Source organism: Vicugna pacos, chromosome 19, assembly GCF_048564905.1.
Source record: "Vicugna pacos chromosome 19, VicPac4, whole genome shotgun sequence".
Classification (NCBI taxonomy): domain Eukaryota; kingdom Metazoa; phylum Chordata; class Mammalia; order Artiodactyla; family Camelidae; genus Vicugna; species Vicugna pacos.
In genome coordinates this window covers 36356978-36369804 of record NC_133005.1, presented here as the reverse complement: position 1 = coordinate 36369804, position 12827 = coordinate 36356978, and the positions used below count along the sequence as shown (strand labels likewise).

Below are 12827 nucleotides of genomic sequence, written 5' to 3'. Positions count from 1 at the left end.
CTACTTAGTTGAGTGTTAGTGTCTAGACTAATGTTTCTTTTTTTAATTTTCTTTTTTTTAAATTGAAGTATAGTTGATTTATAATATTGTGTTAGTTTCAGGTATATAGCATAGCGATTCAGTATTTTTGCAGATTATACTCCATTATAGGTTATTATAAGATAAGGGGTATAATTCCCTGTGCTGTATAGTATGTCCTTGTTGCTTACCTATTTGATATATAGTAGTTTGTATCTGTTAATCCCATACCTCCAATTTGTCCCTCCTCCCTTCCCTCTCCCCTTTGGTAACTACCAGTTTGTTTACTTTATCTGTGATTCTGTTTCTGTTTTGCTTATACATTCACTTGTATTATTTTAAAATTCCCCATATAAGTGGTATTCTACAGTATTTGTCTTTCTCTGCCTGATGTATTTCACTAAGCATAATATTCTCTAGGTCCATCCACGTTGCTGCAAATGGCAGTATTTCATTCTTTTTTATGGCTGAGTAACCAATGTCTCTTCAACTAGAGATAATAATGGCCTCTCATAAACACAAAAAAACCCTCATAAGCACATAAATACAAAATTTTTAATACAGTTATGGGGGCCTCCTCAGCCTCCTGATGTCCATACAATCATCCCAAGTAAACGCTCTTGCTCCAGACAATGTGCAGCAGAGGCTCCATCTGATTCACCTTCTGTCCACTTCTCTTCACCTCTGCCACCACCACCTATTTCCTCACAACTGGGTGTCTGCAACAGCCTCCCACTGATCTCCCTGATTGTGCCCTTGGCTCCCTTCAATCCATTCTCCACACAACAGAGAGATCTTTTAAAAACCTAAATCATACTGCCTTGGTCCCTTGCTTAAACTTTACACTGCACTTAGAATAAAATCCTGATTCCTTCATGGGCAATGCGGTGTAGCCCCTGTCGGGTAGAAGCCTACTCTGCAGCTTCTGCTACTTTTCTCCCCTTTGTTCCCTGCACTCCAGCTACATTGGCCTCTTTCTTATTTACACAGGGCGGTCTCACTCATACCTTAAGACCTTGGCACTGACTGTTCCTTCTCCCTGGAATGCTGTTCTGTCTCCTCAATTCTCGACTGGCTCTTTCCTGTCCTCAGATTTCAACTCAAATGATACCTCTTTGGCGAGTCCTTCTCTCACCACCCCATAAATCAGCAGCACCGATTTTACAGTCACTCTGTGTGTCAGCCCTCTTTTATTTTCCTTGTAGCACTTCGCACTCTTTGAGATCATTTTATTTATTTATTTGGTGAATGTGTTTATAGCCCTTATAGATAGGAGCGCCACAAGAGTGAGGGCCTTGTCTGTCCTAGTCACTGGTATTTCCCTAGTGCTTAGTACACCGTAGGCATTCAGTCATTGATGAACAAATGAGTGAATGAATGTCCTTGTGTGTTTTCGAATCGTTTTTCAGATGTCTATCAAGTCTGTATGTCAATGTTTGTGCAATTCAACTATTTGAGTCTTATGTCAACTCTGGCTCCCTCCACTCTTCCCTGAGCTCCGGAGGGCAGGAATCATGTCCAATTCATCCTTGTGCCTTGGAGTAGTACTGCATGTGCACAATCTGTAGTGAAGGAACGGCATTTTAAAATTCCATTGCAGATTGGTACTTTTGTAAAAATACAATACAGATGTTGTGGCAATGTCAGCTTGCTGGAAAACTTTCTGAAAGTTTATTCTCAATTTCTGTACTTAGAGTGTCCTGGGCACGTAATGAACGGTTTACAAAAGGGCACCAGGCACAGTCCACATTTTGAGTCACACTGCCTTAGAGGTCAACACAATACATGGGAGATGTCAGTGTTTAGAGCACTGCCTTGAGCTCTTAGAAAACCACATCATATGGAATTAAAGACAAAGATAGAGATGAACAAACTTCGTTTATTGCAAAACATCAAATAAATGCCAATTGTTAGATTAACACTGTCCATTAGAATTTTTGCAGCAATGAAAATGTTTTATATCTGTGCTATCCAGTATGATAGCCGCTAGCCACATGTGCCTGTCAAGCATTTGTAATGTTGCTAGTTGAGGAATTGAATTTTCTGTTTTTATTTTAGTTAATTTAAATAGCCACATGTGGCTACTGGCAAATATTTTTGATAGTGTAGTTATATCGAGTTATATCCTTGAAAACACAGTATCTTCATCTTTAGCACTCAATATCCAGTCATTTCTGTGCTCGCTTCGGCAGCACATATACTAAAATTGGAACGATACAGAGAAGATTAGCATGGCCCCTGCGCAAGGATGACACGCAAATTCGTGAAGCGTTCCATATTTTTAAAGTGAACTGAGATTTGCACGCCATATGCACATTTTGATTAACCTCCTGTTTTCTTTTGTCAAAGGCTTATGTAGCCACAAGTACGTCATAGTCATTGAGTCTCCCATTCTGCCTGTGTGTGATCAGAGCATCTCATTGCCTTAACTCCACACTCTTTTCCAGGCTTGTCACTGACGGTTAGTGGGATATTTGGAAAGTTCTTAATTTGATGGTGACCATGTGTATCCGTTTGGTACTGCAATGTAAAATCACTCAATTTACCAATGTATTTCAACAATTAAAACATTTTTATCCCTCTTTAAAAAAAAATCCAGTCATTTCTAAGATCTGTGTAGTCTTCTGGCTAAATATTGGTCCAGTCACAGCTCTTCTCCATCCCCCATCTCATTGGGGGATAACAGTACTGCTCATCCTTGATTTTCCCCTCTTCCTCAATACGCCCTCCCCAATCTCCAAATCATTACCATATCCTCTTAATTTTATTCCCTAAGCATTTTATAACCCTCTGTAATTCTCCATCTCTACCACCACCATTACCTCTCACCTGGACAGTAGGCTCATAACCAGCCTCCCTGCATCCAGTCTGGCTCACAATTCCCAACCCCAATGCCCTGCTGAAAATCCTTGCGTAGCTTCCCATTGTTTATTAAGATAAAGAAAAACCTCCTCCTCCTGGGCCTCCAAGCCCCTCCTTGGTCTGGGTTTGGCCCTATTCCCTCTTCTAACTATCTCAAACCCACTTTTTTTTTTTTTAAATAAAAGGCTCTCATGATCAATGCAGTTCTCCTTCAGAACATCAGGTACAGTTTCAACTTTACTTTCATTTGTAGTGAGCTCATTAATAGTCTCCCCCACTAGATTACCAGCTCCATGAGGACTGGGTCTGTTTTTTGCTCAACATTTTATTCCACTGCCTGGCACACACGGGGATGGTGTTCAATAAATATTTGCTAACAAGACAGTTTGGCAGAGTGGTTGAGGTCACAGCTTCTAGAAGTAGCTATCTAGGTTGAAGTCCTGGCTCCACCTCTTACTAGTTTTGACTTTGGCAAATTAATGTCTCTGTGCGTCAGTTTTCTCACCTGTAAAATAGCAATAGCCTAACACCTACCTCTTAGAGTTGTTAGATGGCATGATTTAAAACAGCACTTGGCATATCTGAAGTGCTTGATAATATCATTTATTACTAAGTGAATATGCGTTGTTACTGCATAAATGAATATATGTATATACTTTGCTATTGGCCTTCCGTCAGGACCTGCCAGTAGGGGGCGTGTGGGAGAGACTGGAGAGCTGGAGAAGATAGAAAGGACTTGCTTTTGGTTTGCTTCACATTTTCTGAGAGTCACTCTAATTGCTCTTCTCCCTGGAGGTGGCCATTCTTTCCAGTTTGAAGTTAATTCTAGTCTGTAGTTTTTTGTTTTTCTTTTTAACACTCATGGACCCAGCTTCACTGACTGTACCCACCCAGAGCACCAGCGATAGTTGAGCAATGCTGCCTCAACTCCACCGTAGTTTGGGTCCCAGCCCCATGGAAACTTCCTCTGGGCTCAGGCCACTTGGTGCCTCTTTGCAGATCTGAACTTCAGCTGTGTAGACCCCTTCTCTAAACTTCTTAGTTCTAATAATCCTAGCCTCTTCCTTTTCTTTCCCCAGCTCTTGGGCTGCTTCCTGCAATTACTACTTCCATAATACTTAGTGTTTCTTTTTGCCTTTTACGTTCTCAACACGTGTTATGAAGATGCGCTATTGTGATTTACAAGAGATAAATAGTTAGATATTCAGATGACCAAAATGTATTTCTCATATATATTTGGTCTTCATCCACAGTTAACTGTTTTCATTTCCTTTGGATGAATACCCAGAAGTAGAATTGCTGGATCATGTGGTAGTTCTATTTTTAATATTTTGAGGAACCTCCATGCTTCTTTCCAAAGTGGCTACACCAATTTACATTCCCACCAGCAGTGCACAAGTGTTGCTTTTTCTCCACAGCCTCACCAGCACTTGTTATTTCTGTCTTTATGATGATAGCCATTCTAACAGATTTATATATCTCATTTTGGTTTTGATTTGCATTTTCCTGATGATTTTTAATGTTAAACTCCTTTTCATGTACCTGTTGGCCATATCTGTGTCTTTCGAAAATGTCTGTTCAGATCATCTGCCAATTTTTCAATCAGATTGTTTGGGGTTTTTTTTGTTTGTTTGTTTGTTTGTTTTGGCTGTTGAATCATTTGAGTTCTGTATATATTTTGAATCTTAGTCCCTTATCAGATATATGATTTGCAAATATTTTCTCGCATTCAGTAGGTTGAATTTTCGTTTTGTTGATGGTTTTCTTTGCTATGCAGCAGCTTTTTAGTTTGATGTGGTCCCACATGTTTATTTTTGCTTTTGTTGCCTTTGCTTTTAGTGTCAAATCTAAAAACTCACCACCAAGACTGATGTCAAGGATCTTACCACCTATGTTTTCTTCTAGGGTTTTTATGGTTCTAAGTCTTATATTCAAGTTGTTAATCCATTTTGAGTTAATATTTGTGTATGGTGTGAGATAGTGGTCCCGTTTTATTCTTTTGCATGTGTATGCTCTGTTTTCCCAACATGGTTTATTAAAGAGATTGCCCCTTCCCCAATGTATGTTCTTGGTTCCTTTGTCATCAATTGACCATATATGTGTGGGTTTATTTCTGGACTCTTTTTCTGTCCCATTGAGCTATCTGTCTTTTTTATGCCAATACCATACTGTTTTGATTACTATGGCTTTGTAATAGAGTTTAAAATCAGGAACGATGATGCCTCCAACTTTGTCCTTTCTCAAGATTGCCTTGGCTATTTGTGGTCTTAAACAATTCTTTACGTTAAATTTTCTCTAGTAAGATGACTGGTATAGTTTATGTATCATAACTGAATTTTGACTGATACATAAGCCAAAAAGTATATATTCAGACAAGTATACAAAATCATATGTATATCAAAGCACTATCTGTAATGGTGAAAAACTTGTAAATGACCCTACTGTATAACAATAAAGAAATAGTCACTCAATTGTGGTACATGCTTACAAGGAAAAACCTTAGCCATTAAAAAATATGTAGCTTCATTTATACTAACATGGAATAGTATCTATAATATCTTAAGAAAGCAGATTATAAAACAATATGTGTGATAAGATTCCATTTTTGTATCTGCAATACGGATGAATTATTAGGAAAACAGTTGGTGTTTTGTACTTTTTGCTGCTGTGGACTCACCAAGAAAAGAGGGGGAAACTGGACTTCAGGCCCATCAAGGAAGGTTAAACTGAAGAGACCCAGAGGAAAAAGTGATAGAGGTGTGTGGCTTTAGAGTTGCGAGAAGAGTGTGGCCTAATGTTTATGTCAGGATGGAGGTTCTCTAACATGGGAGAGACACGGAAGCTTCTGCTGTGAGTTGAAGATGAGCAACTGATCTAGTCCCAGAATGTTGTTTCTTGGTCAGTGTGATAGTTAATTTTATGTGTCAACTTGACCAGGCCACAGGATGCCCAGATATTTGATCAAACATTATTCTGGGTATTTCTGTGAGTGTTTTGGGGTGAGATTAACATTTCAGTCACTAGATTGAGTAAAGCAGATTACCATCCATGATATGAGGGAGCCTAATTCAATCAGCCGAAGGCCTGAATAGAACAAAAGACTGACCCTTCCCTGAGTAAGGGAGAATTAATTCCTCCTGCCTCAAGGCCTCAGCCAAACTGGAACATCAGCTCCTTATTCTACAGCAACTTCCAGTCTTCAGACTCAAACAGGGACATTCACTGTACAGATTTTGGACTTGCCAGATCCATAATTATGTGAACCAACTCCGTATAATAAATCTCCCTCCATCTCCTGCTCTTCCTCTGTCTCTCTGTTTTTCTATATATCTATCTAGATATCTCTAGATAGAGAGAGAGAGAGGGAGAGAGGGAGAGAGAGAGGGAGAGAGGGAGAGAGAGAGAGAGAGAGAGAAACAAAGGAAGGAAGGAAGGGAGGGAGGGAGGAAAGGAGGAAGGAAGGAAGAATCTTCAGACCTGAAGGCTACATCCAGAAACAATGGCCAAATTGCTCCACAGATCTCCTTTGGTTGAGGTACCACTGAGGTCACTGCTGGTTCTAGACATCATGATTTGTCCATTGACTACAGGACCAGAGACCCCTTGCTGCCTGTGAAGCTGAGAGTCTCTGCCGCCATGCTGGCTATAGTAGACTCTGAATGGTTCTCTGCTTCCCATGGAAGACAAGCACTGATTCCCTGATTGTTGGAGCTTAGATCACAAGCCTGAACTTCAGCTGCAAAGATCCTGAGACTGGTGATCTAGTCTCATGTGGGTTCGTCACCAGTTGTAGGTTCTGGCCAGCAGAAGTCCCACCGAGACGGAATGAATTACTCAAGACTCTGGGGAAAAGTCAAGAGAGTGAGAGGGAGTTGGGAGCCAACTCCCCGAGCCTCTCAAATCTCTCATATTTATTGAGTACAGTCAAAGCAGGAATTTAGGGAAGGACAGGGTGGGATCACAACGAGTACAAAGGCTTTGTTTATTGTTGGTGTTTGGCTCAAGGTTAGAAGACCCTTTTTGGTGAATCATAATCGTGTTGAGCCTTTCAGCTTATCATGGGAATCAGCTGCTTGACAAGATTTTCTTGGACTCAGGGGGCTGTGCCTGTCTTAGGTTGCCCCCTCAGGGGTTCTTACCCGTCATTGGCTAACCAGCCTTCTCACCTCTGAGTCTGCAGCTTCTTACCATTCCAGCCCAAGGCTGTTTTGGGGATACAAGACTAACAGCAGGCACGCCCAGCGTTTATAGCTGGGGGCCTGAGTCATTGCTAAAACCTCAAGGCAGGTACTAAGCACATCTTCTTTAAGGAGATAAGTGGCTGGGATTGTTACAACTTGTTAACCCAATCATGGGCTCCCACAGTCTCAGTCTTAGAGAAGCATGAATTGATGAGGTGGGATATTCCCAAACACTGGGATATGAAGGAATCCAAAGATATTGGGCAGTAAAGAATAACAGACATTCACTTCAGGAGGACTGGGAGGACAGAGGGTGCTGAGTTTCTGAATATTCAAGACCTCCATCTCTCATTCCTGTAGCACCAGGGAGTCAGCAAGTCCCTTGATAAGGGTTTGTGTGTGGCCACGGTTTGCACGGGGGAAGTGGATACTGACAGCGGAGTCTTCTGACTTTGTTGGAACTTGGTCTTGGACTTGGTCTCTGAGCAACTCAGCAGTGATCATGAGTGGAAAACTAAACTCGGCCATCCTGAGTTTTCTTGTATTGTGGGAACCTTGGTTGGTTGGTTGGTTGGTTGGTTGGTTGGTTGGTTTTGCATGATTCCAAGTAATGGGAGAAAGCCCCTAAGAAGAGCTGACACTGGATTTACTGACAAACTTGGTAAATAGGGACTGAATCAAATAAATTCAATGCTGAGTTCTCTTTTGGATAAAAGGGCAAATAGGGTGGTTTCACAAAGTAATCAGGGACCCAGGCTCCTTCTGTCCTTTTGTTCCATATCATCATCACATGGCTTCCACCACAATTGTCCAAAATTGCTGCTGAACCTCCAGCCATCAGGCCTCATTCCAGCAAGCATAAAGGAAGGGGCAGGGAAAGAAGAGCTCATATCCTACCCTTAATCACACTTCCCGGACTTCTATTTCCATCCCATTGGCCAGAAATTAGTCTGTGGGCACACCTGCCTGCAAAGATCCTGGGAAAAACAAGTTTTATCCAGAGTAGCCATATGCCCAACTAAAATTCTAGAGTTCTACTGCTGTGGAAGAAGTGGATAAGAGCCATTGAGAGCAGTGGGAAATCTGTCACAGTTAAGAGGCACATACACCACAATTTATCTCTGGTAGGTAAAATTATGGGTGATTTTTAATTACTTCTTTATAGTTTTCCGTGATACTTGATAAAAACAGTAACAACAACAACCATATATTTGTCACCAGGAAGGTGGGAGGAGCTTTGTTACTCTTTTCAATTTGAGGGGGAAAAATGTGAATTTGAATATGATTAAAAGAAATGGTATGAATAAAACAAATGGTAAAGTCATACTGAGAACAAGGAAGTAGTCAAAGAAGTACATCTGCTCCCAGGAGGGCTTGTGCAATGTTCCCCAGGAAATAAAACTTCCCTGGAAGTGCTGCTTCCTTTAGCAACCCTATTATTGCTCTCTCCACCTACAGATAAGATCTCTTTCTCCCCAGAATGCCAGGACGATCTATTTGGACTTGTCATGGCACGAGGCATGTTTTACACTGACTTATGTCTACTTGCCTCCATCCTGGTGCCACCAGACTGTGTTCCATGAGTGCTGTGCTGCTCCCTGCACCACGCAGGGTGCCCCATGGGCTTAAGCCTCATTAAATATTTATTAGATGGAGCCAAATCCAGGCTGCCTTCACATCTTAATTCCCCAAAATGATTTGCAATTGATAAGATCTGGGTAGATGTGGAAATCCTAACAACCTTGCCCAAGAATGAGCAAATCCTCGAGATCCTTGGAGGTCAAAGATGTTGGGAGCTTTAGAGATTTGCTGCATTTGCTTGTAAAATTCATTTTGACTGTCAGTCCCACTCCTACTCCTTACCATCCCCACCTAATTTCTTATCTCTTCTCCAAACAAAAGTCTACAAAGAACAGACTGGAAAAAAGGAAAAATGATTTCTTCCTTTTTCTCCTTGGGAGTCTAACATCAATCCCAGAACTTTAGATGTATTTAGGAGTACCAAGTTTCCCCCCTCCAATTCAAGGCAGAGAGCTTCTAACTGATTTTATTTTCAGAGAGTCAAGGTGGATGTTCTCAGTAATTAGTGTTGAGCAGTGTTCTACTACTGAATGGTGGTACCAACTCAAGATCAGTTTGCCAACATAGTGTTTTCATTAATTCCACAAATATCTATAGAGCTCCTACTTTGTTCCAGACTGTTCTAGACACTGAAGATATTGCCATCTCATTCCTACTCTCCTCTTGGCTCATGAATTTGAAGTGTAACCTTCCTAATGGTGCTCTCATAGCTCCATTTTACAGCTGAAGAAACTGAGGCACAGGGAGATAAAGGAATTTGTCCAAGGTCATACCCTTGGAGGGTTGTAATACCAGTACAAATAGATAATAAGTGAGATGAGAAAAGAAGGCATGTTGATAAGAGGAACTGTTCCAAAGCTGAGAACCGGAGGTGGGGAAAGAGGCACCAAAATGAAGATTTCTTAGAAATCCTCCCCCACACACCCCAGCCCTAGGCAGCCACTAATCTACTTTTTGTCTCTCCTGGACAGTTCATATAATTATATGATCTTTGACTGGCTTCTTTCACTTAGCATGTCGTCCAGGTTCATCCATTGTAGCATGTACCAGTATTTCATTCTTTTATACATGGCTGAATAATATTCCATTGTATAGATATGCCAGACTTCATTTATCCATTCATCAGTTAATGGGCATTTGGGTTGCTTCCAGTTTCTTTGGCTATCATGAATAATGCTGCTGTGAAAATACATGTACAAGTTTTTGTGTGGACATATGTGTTCAATTCTCTTGGGTACTAGGAAAAGAATTATTGGGTCATATGTTAACTCTCTGTTTAAATTTTTGAACAGCTGCCAAACTCATCAGAAAAACATTAGGATCACCAGTTTGAGAAATATGACAAGTGAACTGCCTCTTAGCTCTTTTATTCAGAAACAACACATATCACTTCTGTTCATGTTTTATTGGTCAAATCAAGTCATACAGCCACACTCAACATCAAGGGGACAGACAGGAAAGTACGGTCTTATCTAAAGTACTGAAAAGGAGAGCAAATCAAAACTACAATGAGGTATCACCTCACACCAGTCAGAATGGCCATCATTCAAAAATCCACAAATGACAAATGCTGGAGAGGCTGTGGAGAAAAGGGAACCCTCCTACACTGCTGGTGGGAATGCAGTTTGGTGCAGCCACTGTGGAAAACAGTATGGAGATTCCTCAAAAGATGAAATAGACTTACCATATGACCCAGTAATCCCGCTCCTGGGCATATATCCAGAAAGAACCCTACTTCAAAATGACACCTGCACCTCAGTGTTCATAGCAGCACTATTTACAATAGCCAAGACATGGAAACAGCCTAGATGTCCATCAACAGATGACTGGATAAAGAAGATGTGGTATATTTACACAATGGAATACTATTCAGCCATAAAAGCCGACAACATAATGCCATTTGCAGCAACATGGATGCTCCTGGAGAATGTCATTCTAAGTGAAGTAAGCCAGAAAGAGAAAGAAAAATACCATATGAGATTGCTCATATGTGGAATCTGAACAAACAAACAAACAAACAAAGCATAAATACAAAACAGAAACAGACTCATAGACATAGAATACAAACTTGTGGTTGCCAAGGGGGCAGGGGGTGGGAAGGGATAGACTGGGATTTCAAAATGTAGAAGAGATAAACAAGATTATACTGTATAGCACAGGGAAATATATACAAGATCTTATGGTAGCTCACAGAGAAAAAAATGTGACAATGAATATATATATATGTTCATGTATAACTGAAAAATTATGCTCTACACTGGAATTTGACACAACATTGTAAAATGATTATAAATCAATAAAAAAATTTTTTAAAGTGTAATAGCTGGGAGATCAATTAGGAGGCTATTATGAAACTCCAGGTGAGAAATGATGGACATAGAAATTTGACAGTCTTCAGCATATAGATGGTATTAGAGCCATAGGACTGGATGTGCTCACCAAGACAATTTAGGTAACATGTTCTGATCCACTTAAACTTTGGCTTTAGAACACTCCTAACCATCCTTGGTGCTACATTAGGAAGACTTTTTAATAAAGGCTGGTGGTCAGATTTAAAAAAAAATAAATAAAGTGCTGAAAAGGAGAAGAACTGGAAATACGGAATGATACTAATGGCACCTGCAGTGAATGTTACATGCAAGACGTAGTGAAGGCCTCTATGGGGAGATGCCCTTCACTCTAAAACTTGAAAGATCAGAAACAGCCTATTAGAGGCTGAGGGCAAAAAGGCAAAGGGATGCTCAACATCACTAATCCTTAGGGAAATGTAAATAAAAGCCACAGGAACTATCACTTCACACCCACTAAAATGGCCATAATCAAAAAAGAAACTGACAGTAAGAACTGTCAGCAAGAGTGTGGAGAAACTGAAACCTTCATACATATTTGATGGGAATATAAAAGGGTGCAACCCCTTTAGAAAACAGTTTGGCAATTCCTCACAAAGTTAAACATAGAGTTATTATGTGGTCCAAAAATTTCACTTCTGGATATATATATACCCAAGAGAATTTAAAACATCTATCCACATAAAAACTTATGCGTGAAAGTTCATAGCAGCATTATTTATGATAGCCACAAATGGAAACAACCCAAATGCCCATCAGCTGATGAAGGATAAACAAAATGCAGTAAATATATCTATGCAATGGAATATTAGTTGTCAAGAAGAAGGAACGAGGCGCTGATACATGCTACAACATGGATGAACCTGGAAAACACTACGCTAAGGGAAAGAAGCCATCATATATTTTATGATTCCGTTTGTATAAATGGTCCAGAACAGGCAGATGCACAGAGACAGAAAGCAGATGAGTGGTTGCCAGTGGCTGGTGAGAGGGAGGAATGGTGAGGAACTGCTGATGGGTGCAGTCTTTCTTTCGGGGGTGATGAAGATGTTCTGGAATTAGAAAGCTATAAGTATCCTGAAAACTGCTGAATTGTACACTTTAAAAGGGTGATTTTTTTTTAAAGAGTGAGTTTTATGCTATGTGAATTACATCTCAATTAAAAATAGGTAACAGATCATAACCTGTTGAGCAAAAGAGAAAAATAAACTGAAAGTCTGTACAAACTACTGTGAATAAAATAAATAAGCTACAAGGATATATTGCACAGCACAGGGAATATAGCCAATATTTTATAACAACTATAAATGGAATGTAACCTTTAAAAATTGTGAACTATGTTGTACACCTGAAACTTATATAACATTGTACATCAACTATACCTCAATAAAAAAGAAATTGAAAGTCTGATGAGGAATAGAATATTTATCTGATTTCAAAGTACCTCTCCACAAAATCCTTAATAAAATGGAAAAAAGAGTAACTCTACAGATGCCACCTTAATCAAGTGATCAGAGTGAACACCGTCAACAATGGGACAAACCCCAGTCATGTGCCACCTGATCAGATATAATGAGAACACACCACTCTCGATGTTTGATTTTCCTGCCCAAGATGCATAACCTGAATTAATCATGAGGAAACCTCAGTTAAACCCAAATGGAGGACCATGCTACAAAATAATTGGCCTACAATGTTTAAAATCCTTAAAAGGACGAGAAAGTCAAGGGAAGACTGAAGAACCGTTCCAGACGGAACAGTCTGAACGCAAAGATCTTTTTGCTCCAAGTTACATTACTGGGCATATTGACAAAACTTGAATGGGGTCTGAGGATCA

The 12827-nt window shown here is 40.1% G+C and overlaps 1 non-coding gene across 1 annotated transcript; it reads left to right on the top strand.

Annotated features, from left to right (window-relative positions):
* Positions 1–2194: 2194 nt before the first annotated feature.
* On the top strand, positions 2195–2301 carry LOC140687515 (U6 spliceosomal RNA). Its single transcript, XR_012061909.1, has one exon. It is a non-coding gene; the product is annotated as a U6 spliceosomal RNA (small nuclear RNA).
* The last annotated feature ends 10526 nt before the right edge of the window (positions 2302–12827 follow it).